The following is a 12,070-nucleotide window of genomic DNA, read 5'->3' as shown; positions in this document are numbered from 1 at the left end:
GCACATCCAAAACACGCACCCGCACTACCGCAGGCCACTTTTTGACGCACTTTTTTAAAAGGGCCATTAACAACGTTGTAAAATTACCTCCTAAAATGCTGTTTTAGTTCAATTGCTCTAGAGGTGAAAAATCATTCTGAAGAAACACATCACATTACAGAGGAAATGCCAAGTAGATTAAAATCTTTTCTTACAACAATATTAGGGGATCCATTTTTCAAGGCACTTCGACATACAAAGTACCATAGGGGCCTATTACTAAAAGATTGGCAGGCGGCAACAGGATTGCTCAGGGGCGTAGCCAGACTTCGGCGGGAGGGGGGGTCCAGAGCGCGAGGTGAGGGGGCACATTTTAGCCCCCCCCTGGTGCTGCCGACCACCCCCCACCGCCGCCAAGTTCCAATCCTCCCCCACCACCGCCAGGTACCTTTGTTGGTGGGGGTCCCCAACCCCTGCCAGCCGAAGTCCCCTTCAGCGCCAGTTTCTGAGTCTGGCGCGTTCGCTGATCTGGATTCTGTTTCTGTGAGTCCTGCATGTGCAGAAACAGAAACAGAATCCAGATCAGCAACGCGCCGAAGACCGGCGCTGAAGAGGACTTCAACTGGCGGGGGTTGGGGACCCCCGCCAGCAAAGGTACCTGACAGCGGCAGCGGGGGAGGGTTGGCGGCGGCAGGAGGAGGGAGGGTCGAATGTGGTGGGGGAGGGTTCGCGGTAAGGGGGGTGAAAGCAGGGAGGTCAGGGCTAAATCTGCAGGGGTCCATGCCCCTCGTGGCCCCACCTAGCTACGCCCCTGGGCTTGCTGCACACCAATCCAGAACTAGCGCCCGGCTACCACAGGAGCCCGGTCATAGTCCCCACTCCCAAAGTGCGCCATTTCCAGTGCTACAAAAATATTTTCTATTTTTGTAGTGCTGGTGCTTACCCCCCATCCCTCCCAAAATGGCCAGCCTTTTACCCTCTGCGGTAAAAGAGGGCATAAGACCCATCAAAATATGCGCTGATGCTAGCACAGGCCTCCTTTTAAAAATTTATTTATTTATTTATAACATTTCAATATACTATTCCAAAGACATGCTTTGTCAAGAAACTTACAGTGGTATCAAGGAAATAAACTCAATATGGGTAAACCCATAACATATTTATATCTAATTACTAATAGTCCTCAATTTTGGAGACTGAAATTTAAAACTTACTAGAGGATAAGGAGATATTTAAAGCAACATCTAATAAAAGAAAGAAAAATGGCGAAAGGTTGGTTACATCAGGCCTCCTTTTAATGCAGCTTAGTAAAAGGACCCCACAGTAACCTATATTATATAGGACTAGATTCTATAAATGGCACCTAAATTTCTATAACGGGTTCTCCGGGATAAGCACTCTTTATAGAATAACGCTGACCACTTAATTCAGCACTCAGTTTTGGGCGCTGACTTCGGTACTCGACTTTGGGCATGAGGACTTACATCAGGTGAAACCTGGTGTAAATCCTGTCGTGCAAATTGGGTGTAGATGTTCACTATTCTGAAATAGTGCGCATCTTTTGTAAATGCCCCTGACTCGCCTATGCTAAAAACCTCCAAATCCTGATTTTGGAAGAATTTGGATGTTTCACACTGTGGTTCATCCAAATAGCAAAGGGACATATTGTGGGCGCATTCTGGGTGAGACTAGGGAGGACCCAAAATATCTAACGGCGGACATCTAACGGCGATTTTCAAACAGGAAGAAATGTCTATGTCTAAAAACGATGTTTTTATCTAGACCTGTTTCAGTCACGTCCAAATTACAAAAAGATGCTCTGATTGAGCAGCTGAGCACTGGAGGGATTATGGCATGACCCCTCTGTAATTCCCCAGTTGTAGCTGTCCCCTTCCCTCTCCCCTGAAAGTGAATCCAGAAAAGAAAACCAGGCCCTATGTCAGCTACAGTTATTATGGCCATTCTGAACAAAGGAGCAAGGAGGTCAGAGGAGTAGCACAGTGGTTAGTATAGTAGCCTGTAAGCCAAGGGACACAGGCTCAAATGCCACTGTATGCATTTTTATTTTCCTGGGGCTTCCTCTAGGGAGAGAAAACTACTTACCGTACCCCTGTGTCCCTTGGTTTACAGTCTACTGCACTAACAACTAGACTACTCATCTGTTCTGCAAGGATGTCTTTGTGGCCATTTTCATAAGAATGCTGCCAGACAGACGTCCTTGTGGCTTGTTTTCCCCTGTTTATAATTTAAATGTTTCAGTTTTTGTAAAATGGTTGTTCAGGATGGACATCTGCACCATAACTTAAGGATGTCCTTCTCACATATTTTTGAACAGGAAATCTGGATGTCTTTCCTGTTCGAAAATTGCTGTGAGATGGACGTTTTCTTTTGGATGTTATGAGCAGGACATCACAATTCTGACTTAGGCATCCTTTTGAAAATGCTCCTCTCTACTAATTGCCAGTCTGAGGACAGTAGGCCGCTGTCTGCTGGACTTTATCCCAACATCTATCAGACCCGCTTCACCAGCCAGAATGTAAAGTTACTCCCACAACTAGTGAGGATCTCTCTCTGGACACCTCCATTACTGAAGATTTTAACCAACGTGTCTGTTACAATTTTGGTAGAAGAGGACCATAGCAGCAGAGCATAATCTACAATGATCAAAATATACTGAAACTCAATTGTGCTTCTGTCAAGAGTGCCTATTAAGTCAATTCTGACTATCGTGAAGGGCATCTTTATGGTTGGTACTAGGGTCAAAGAGGCCTTTGTCTTTTCTATCAGTACTACAACCTGCTCCATCTGGGAAAGAGGTATAAAAATCCTGTTCTTTGTTCCGCCACTGATGAAGGGAAATGTCTCAGTATCTTTGTAGTCCATTCCTCCTCTCTAAGCCTCTTCTGGTGGTAAGTCCTCTAGGCCCTTCCTCCTGACCTTGGAAAATGGGAATTTTACTTTAGAAACTGACCTTCTTGGATCCTCTACATCTCTGGATCTCAACCCACTCCAGAGGCCACACCCAGCTAGTCAGGTTTTCAGGATATTGACAATGAATATGTATGAGAGAGGAATCTACATATGAAGGAGGCAGAGCATGCAACTCTCTCTTATACATGCTCATTGTGGATACTGTGAAAACCTGAATGGCTGAGTGTGCCCTGAGGACTGAGTTGAGAACCACTGCTCTACCTCAGCAGGAATTTAAAGTACATGGTGCCTCTCCTTTTTTCCCCTATTTGCATCCTTTCCTACTCAATCTCTTTAGCCTGGCCCAGTCTTGTTCTTGCAGCACTGGAAACTTCAGGCCTATACCATGGGCTGTCAATATTTCTGCTCTCATGTCAGCTTGAATGCTTAGATATACGAGTATCTCCCCATGAACAAATCGCAGCCCTGTAGTGAAATGGATGGGTGTCCACATGCTACTGGGGTCCACCAGGACTTTCGAAGAGGCTCTGTGTGTACTATAGTAGGCATTGTTACTTCTCTTAGAACAGAGTTCATCAGACAAATAAAAGTGGTAATCTTCATAGTACAAATGTGTGCAGTCCTGGATGAAATGTGCCATTTGCCATAGGAAAACACTGCTTCCTGGTTCAGTCCCTTCACCACCTCTACACCTATAGACAATTCACACATCACCTTGCAAAGACTATAGGGTCAGCTTGCCCCTGCTGTTCTTGACTACAGTCTCTTTCTACTGAGCTCTTACTCTTCAGTGTCCAGCGTATGTCACAAACAAGGGTCTGTTCTGAAATGGCCGCCCTCTGCACAGAAGAATTTAACACACAATACATTAACACACTATTCATTTAAATCCAGTGGTAGTGAAGACATTAACTACTTTACAGATGCAAAGAAGTATGCGCAAGGCCCAAATGGCTTCACATATAAGAATATAAGAGTAGCCATACTGGGTTAGACCAATGGTCCATCTAGCTCAGTATCCTGTTTCCAACAGTGGTCAATCCAGGTCACAAGTACTTTGCAGAAACCATGTCTTTCTAATGCTGAGAGTTTAGCTTTATATATGTTATTTGCTAAACCACTATAACTGACCCAATAGAACTAAGAGGTGTACAGACTAAAGGTTAAAGGTAGAAAGGAATTACAAGTTATTGGATAGGAAAGGACAGGTGCAAACATTTGGGATGGGGTAGAGAAAGAATCACATCAAAAACTGATAGAGGGATGGGGGAACACTGTCAACCATCCGTTTCATTGGAGAGTCTTGAAAGCCTGAACAAACAGCCATGTTTTAAAGGGGAAGCTATTCCAGAGGGCAGGGGCAGTAATGAAGAAGGTGTATTGCTTGGTTTGTTCATATTGGGCATATCTGGGGCTGGAAAGGTATAGTCGGTGACCATTTAGGGAGCATAAAGCATGAGTAGGTCTGAGGAGAAGTAAAAAGTTAACTCGTTTTTCTATGGCTAATATTAGTGAAGGTTTTCTACCAGTTTTTTTTTTTCTTGTCCCAGCATGAACTACCCATGATAATTTTTCTTTTGCTTTATTGCCTTTACCAGCTGAGAACTAGAAGAGGTAGAGAAGAAAAAAAAAAGAAACTGTCCAATTACAAAAGGGTTTAACCAAGCAGAAGAGGGTCCTGACCAGTTAAACCCTGCTGAGTAACCCAGCAGTTAGTGCTGATGAATATCACCGCTAACCAGCCATTTCCTAACCAGTTAGGTAAGGGGCGGGCTGGAGCATGGGCAGAGCGCCTACTTAGCTGGTTAACAGCAATCTTCAGTCTGCTAACTGGCTAAGTAACGAGATAGTTAGGTCAGCAAAAAGGCTGTCTTAACTTTACGCGCTATGATTAACTGGGCACTGGTCTGAATATAGGCTGATGCCTGGTTAACTTCCAGGTGACTGTTGATACCCGGATACTCAATGCTAGGAACCACACGTGCCCCAGCATTGAAATATCTGGGGTCAGTTCAGTTCACTGCTGTGAGCGGCTCAGACTCGAGTTGCCGCAAGCTGAATATTGGGCAAAAAGGGTAGACAACAAAGACCAGGGGACTGAGAAAGGAGGGAGGAGGAGAGCGGAGGACAGGGGAGCCCTGGCTTGAACCATCATCAGGCGGTCATACAGGCTACAGGCACAATGGCAGAAGATGAAGTTTGATATTTTTTTAATATCACTGGTATGTCTAATGTGATGGATAAAATAGATTGTACTCCTATTGCTTTTATACTCCTATAAGAACATAAGAGGAGTCATATCAGGTCAGACCAGTGGTCCATCTAGCCCAGTATCCTGTTTTCCAAACAGTGGCCAAGTCAGGTCACAAGTACCTGGCAGAAACCCAAATTGTGGCGACACTCCATACTACAAATCCTAGGGCAAGCAGTTGCTTCCCATGTCTGTCTCAATAGCAGACTATGGACTTTTCCTCCAGGAATCTGTCCAAACCTTTTTTAAACCCAGATATGCTAACCGCTGTTACCACATCCAACGTCAAAGAGTTCCAGGGCTTAAATATTCGTTGAGTGAAAAAAATATGTCCTCCTATTTGTTTTAAAAGTATTGCCATGTAACTTCCTTGAGTGTCCCCTAGTCTTTGTACTTTTGGAATGAGTAAAAAATTGATTTACTTCTACTTGTTCTACACCACTTTTGTAGACCTCAATCATATCTCCCCATATCCGTCTCTTTTCCAAGCTGAAGAGCCCTAACCACTTTAGCCTTTCCTCATACGAGAGGAGTTCAATCCCCTTTATCATTTTGGTTGCTCTTCTTTGAACCTTTTCTAATTCTGCTATATCTTTTTTGAGATATGGTATCCAGAACTGAACGCAGTACTCAAGGTGTGTACTCACCAAGGAGCGGTACAAAGGCATTATAGTGTTTTTGGTCTTATTCATCATCCCTTTCCTAATAATTCCTAGCATCCTATTTGCTTTTTTGGCCGCCGCACTCTGAGCAAATTTCAGCATATTATCTACAATGACACACAGATCTTCTTCTTGAGCGCTGACCCCCAAGATGGACCCTTGCATCAAGTAACTATGATTCGGATTATTCTTTCCAATGTGCATCACCTTGCATTTGTCCACATTAAATTTCATCTGCCATTTGGATGCCCAGTCACCCAATTTCCTAAGGTCTTCCTGCAATATTTCACAGTTCATACATGTTTTAGATATCATACGAATAAGACATTTGCATAAAAAATACATTTGATGTTCCAGATATGCACATTATCCAATATGCATAACCTTATATTTGTATATTGCTGTTTATGTGCATATTAATATTCAGCGTCGCTAACCAATGTTACGTTCGTCACCTGCGGTGTAATCCGCACAGTCGGTTCACCTCCGGACGCCATCTCGGTAGTGGTTGCTGGCCATGTTGGCGGTCAGCGTCAGTCTTGTTCGCTTCAGTCGTGTGGCCAGCCATACCATTTTGGCCTGAAGGCCAGCCATGTTGGTGGTCAGCAGCAGTCATGTTCGCTTCAGTCACGTGGCTGGCCATACCGATTCGCCCTGAAGGCCGGCCACGCGGACTGTTGGCGTCTGTGAGGTGGGGCTTCCTTTCGGTGCGGTCCTTCGTCCCACCTGATGGCGCAGGATTGGACTCTTCCTACTACTGCTCCACCCCTCTCCAGCAGCCAGCCAACCCGGGATCATTCTCCCCAGCTTACTGATGGTACTGCCGACGAGAGGACTATTTAAGAACCGCAGTCTCCTTCATACTTTGCTTCGGCTTCTATCGTTATAGAGGTCTGGTACTTGTGATTGAGCGTTCTGCTGTCTACTTTCCTGCTTGACTCTTGGATTGAACCTGACTATTCACTGCTTTGCTGCCTGCCCTGACTCTCGGACTGAAACTGACTATTCACTGCTTTGCTGCCTGCCCTGTCCCTCGGATTGAACCTGACTATTCTCTGCTTTGCTGCCTGCCCTGACTCTCGGATTGGACCTGAATATTCTCTGCTCTGCTGCCTGCCCTGACTCCCAGATTGTTCCTGACTATTCTTTGCCCAGCTGCCTGCCCTGACCTGGGGCTTGGACTTGCGCTTCACGGTACTTCCTTCTCCTGACTGCTGCCTGACCCCGTCCATATCCAGAAGTCCTGGTGGCCACCTGCAGCTGGGGGCTCCTGGGAAACGGTGGTCGCTCCCAGGTGAAGCTGGGGTTGTACGGCTGCCCGACCGAGTGCGGCGCTCCTCTTCTGTCTACCGTGCTCTGTCGGGGCACAAGGGCTCACTACCACTATCCTGACAACCAGTTAAATGCTGCTGAATATCAGTGGTTAGCTACAGAAAAACAATTTTAAGTGGGCAGGAGCCTCTCCTGAATATCAGTCAGTATATAAAATGGCTAAGATAAATATTTATGTTCCAGTACATAAATGTTTCTGTGCTGGCCCATAAATGTTATGTAACTGTTTTGATCTATTGATATTTTAGATGTTTATTTTCCTAAAATGGATGCTCACGCCTCACGTAACCAGCGCATAAATGTCCATTTCTCTACGTATTAAAGTACAGGTTCCAAAACACTAATGGAACTTGAGATGTGCCGACCTGGACTTCTCAGTTCTATTTTGAAAGTCCTTTCTAAAATACAGTCCCACACAGATAGTGCTGCTGAATATGCTTATAGAGCACCTTGCCAATATCTGGATGGATGGTCCATGGGAGAGTGTCTGTGAGGAGGTGCTGGTGCAGAGTGGTGAGAAAACTCAGCTGTCTTAAATTCAGTGGAAAGCTACCCAGATTGCGTCCCTGAATATCCAAATTTAATTTAGTCATGGCAGCCAGTGTTTAAAATAAACCCCAACCAGCCTAGCTGAATATTTGCCTCTACATGCATGTTCCCGTATCAGCAAGCATGCTCACTTGTACACATTGTTTTTTGTATACATTCCTTGCATATAATTTCTTTACTACAAGGAGACAATTTTTTAATGCATGCACTAGGAAACTGTGCACTGAAACTCATTGCCTATTTCTAACACATGCCTATGAGGAAAAGCTAAAGTGGCCAGGGCTCTTCAGCTTGGAGAAAAGACGGCTGAGGGGAGATATGATAGAGGTCTATAAAATACTAAGTGGAGGGGAAAGAGTAGAGGTGAATCGCTTGTTTACTCTTTCAAATAATACTAGGACTAGGGGGTACGCAATGAAGCTGGGTACGCAATGAAGCTACTAAGTAGTAAATTTAAAACAAACTGGGGAAAATATTTCTTCTCTTACCATGTAATTAAACTCTGAAATTCATTGCCAGAGAATATAGTAAAAGCAGTTAGCTTAACAGGGTTAAGAACATAATATAAGAACATACAAATAGCCATACTGGGTTAGACCAATGGTCCATCTAGCCTGGTATCCTGCTTCCAACAGTGGCCAATCCAGGTTACAAGTACCTGGCAGAAACCCAATTAGTGGCAACATTCCATGCTACCAATCCCAGGGAAAGCAATGGCTTCCCCCATGTCCATCTCAATAACTTTCCAAACCTTTTTTTAAACCAAGATATGCTAACAGCTGTTACCATATCCTACGGCAGCGAGTTCCAGAGCTTAACTATTATTTGAGTGAAAAAATATTTCCTCCTATTTGTTTTAAAAGTATTTACATGTAATTCATTGAGTGTCCCATGGTCTATGTACCTTTTGAAGGAGTGAAACATTGATTCACTTTTACCCATTCTACACCACTCAGGATTTTACAGACCTCAATCATATCCCCCCCCGCTCAGCCATCTCTTTTCCAAGCTGAAGAGCCCTAACCTCTTTATTCTCTCATATGGGAGGAGTTCCATCCCCTTTATCATTTTGGTCACTCTTCTTTGAACCTTTTCTAATTCCGCTATATCTTTTTCAGATACAGCGATCTGAATTGAACGCACTACTCAAGGTGTGGTCACACCATGGAGTGATACAGAGACATTATAATATTCATGGTCTTATTTTGCATAATTGGATAATTTCCTAAGAAAATCCATAAGCCATTGTTAAGATGGGCTTGGGAAACTCCGCCGCTTATTTCTAGGATAAGCAGCATAAAATCTGTTTTACTGTTCTGGGATCTTGCCAGGTACTTGTGACCTGGATTGGCCACTATTGGAAACAGGAAACTGGGCTTGACGGACCTTCGGTCTGTCCCAGTATTGCAACACTTATGTTCTTAAGCCCAGCCCCTCAGTGTGCTTCTATTTCAATTTTACTTTCGACTTTTCAGTTATCTAGAAAATCCTCCTATTTTTACATTGTTAAATGACATTTTTCATTCTTGTTTATTTAAATTGCATGCTATTAAAAATTGCCTCTTGCCTTTTTTACCTGCTTTATTTCAATATATTTTATGAAAAGCAAGCAAAGAACCCTTCATCACCATTCTCTGCGTTGCCTTTGCATTCCTCTACTTTGTTGTTAATTTATTTCATTTCTCATTTCACACCGACTTGTCTTTCAAGTCTTTTACTGTTTAATGTTCCTCATAATTTATGAGCCACCAATTTGTGTGATAGATCATCCAAATCATCATTATACTCCGCATTATCTTTGTCAGTCATTGGGAAAGTCATTTCGTTTGCCATCTTTCATAAATGCCACTTACAAACTTGTCTTTGGGTCCTTCTACTTTCCTGTATTCTGCATAATTGTAAACCCCAACCCAGAATTTCTCTATACGATCACTTATAAAGCTCATTATTCTACACTTAATTATACTGAACGGACTTAATATATTAGGCTTTAAATATACCTGTATGATGCTATTTTCTTTATAGCCTCTTCTTTTCTTTGCAATTTTGTCTATTTTTTTATTGTAGAAAGTAACGTGAATCAAACACTTATAGAAAAAAGAGGACAGTGCGACAATCTCATAAAACTAATATATAGAAAATCCCACACAGCAAAATCAGTTTCTCATGCAACCACACGATAGTAAATACAAGACTTAAGTATTAAAGAAACTACTTTATAGACATCTTTGGGAACGGAAAAAGCCTCAGAACTTGGACTGCTTCTCATTAATTTGATGGAGCAGACCGTACTCATTCAATCATTGACTAGAGAAAACCTCCCCTCAATTTAACATGTGTATTACTGCACAGTACGTTTACTTAAATTGTGCAAAAAACCTTCACAAAAAATGCAGAACCTCTATTCAAGCAGTAAAGTTCATTGAATTAACTTAACTCAAAGGGCTGCTAGTCCAACCTTTCCAATGTGGCCAGCGTTTCGCGGCATTCCAAGCTGCTGCATCAGGGATTGTTGTAACTCAAGCAGCATACTTTCTGAAAAAATTCATAAAAGGGAGCAATTAATGTTAAATTCTAATTCCCATAAGTCAAAATAGTAACAAAAAGAATTTACTGTTTACTCACAAGCTCACAGTCTTCCGTGTATATAGTTTCTGCTTACAGAGACAAAATGGCGGTTGCTTTTTAAATAAAATGCTGACAGTGGATCCACCAATCATAGGTGGTTACATCATCCAAGAAAATGTGTTCTCAACTAATCAGCTAATGAAACATTAATTCCATTTTACAACTGGAAACTGAGCATTGATCCAATTTAATAAAAAATGTTGTCATTCAATAGATATATTTAAATCATTTGGCTCAAAAGTCTTCAATTAAAAAATCCATTGCTGTTCAAGCTGCAAAAGTACTCTATGCTGATCACCACCCTGCACAGAGGGAGGAACATGTTCCAGCACTCCACAACGTAAATCCGAAAACACGTTGTAGGGCTTCACAGTGTGCTACAATCGGAGCCTCCATTCACTTATTCTTCAACTTTTATGTTCCCCTAGGCGTGTCTTCAAAGTCTTAGAGGTCTGACCTACACAGAATTTATCACATCGGTAGCGTTTGTAAAACATTACAAACTCAGATTTGCAGGATGTAGTATGTTTCTGTCTGTAACATAGTCCATCCCTAAGATTTCTAAATTCTCGAAGCGTATCCATTATCATGTACATCTGACACTTCCCACATGGGAAATGCCCTAGTCCTTCAGAACTCAAATCCATAGGAAGGAGAATTGGAGGGCACAAATTTTCTTTCACATTCCTTCCTCTTCGTTACACCACCTCAGATGTCTTTCACAAAAACAATCATGTGTAGATTTTATAGTCCAATATTTCTGTAGAATTCTTGTAACGTTAAATCTCGTCTGGTCATATTAGAGCACGCGTGCAATACAATCATCAATATTTTGAGATTTCTGCTTTTGGGCAAAGCAATAAATCATGATTATTAAATAAAGCTTTCAAAATAATCTTCTTTGGATACCCTCTTCGTAGGAAATGTCCTACTAGATCTTTAGATTGCTGCTTAAATTCCCGGTCTGAAGAACAAAGACAATAAAAATGAAGAAACTGGGAGAAAGGAAGTCTTCTCTTTAGTGGTTTTGGATGACAACTGGAAAAATTAAACAATGTATTCCTATCAGTCTTTTTCCTAAATATTGTAGTCATAAATGAATTTCTATTCAATATCAATTTTACACCTAGAAATAAAATCTCAGCAGAATGACATTCCAGCATAAAGGGTATCTTCTCATGACAAGTATTGAGCCAATCTACCAGCATGTGCAAACTCTGGTTTTTATCCTTCCAAATAAAAATATGTCATCAATATATCTAACCCAAAACCCCGTCTTTGAAAAAATGAAGAGGATCTTACCCAATGACTTTCAAAGGCTGCCATAAAGAGATTTACCACTGAGGGGCCATCATAATGCCCATAGCTATCCCAGAGCGCTACTCATAGTGCACATTTTCATAGATAAAAAACTTGTTTTCAACACAATAGAAGATAGCTGTATTCGAAACTCCGTGGGTACTCTTTGAGGTCTTCAACAGGTATCCAAAGCTTGAATTATAATTTGTAAAGCTTCATCCTGGGGGATCATCATGCATAAAGACTTAGGGCCCAACATTCAGCCAGTGGAGGGAAGCATATTTGCTGTCACTGTCAGTGTTAAACCCAGATATTCAATGCCGGTCAGTATCTGGCGACTGGCATTGAATATCCAGGTTTATTTTGACCGCTACAAAGTGGTAGATCTAAAGCCAGGCCATATATTAACAAAAGTTAACCAGCTATGCTGATATTCAGC

General features: G+C 42.3%; 1 protein-coding gene across 1 annotated transcript in view; it reads right to left on the bottom strand.

The window, feature by feature from the left end:
* The window catches only part of TENM1 (teneurin transmembrane protein 1), a 696,753-nt gene that overhangs the window by 284,910 nt on the left and 399,773 nt on the right, over positions 1–12,070 (bottom strand). The window lies entirely within an intron of this gene.

Source organism: Microcaecilia unicolor, chromosome 7, assembly GCF_901765095.1.
Source record: "Microcaecilia unicolor chromosome 7, aMicUni1.1, whole genome shotgun sequence".
Lineage (NCBI taxonomy): Eukaryota > Metazoa > Chordata > Amphibia > Gymnophiona > Siphonopidae > Microcaecilia > Microcaecilia unicolor.
This window is presented reverse-complemented; position numbering and strand designations above follow the sequence as displayed.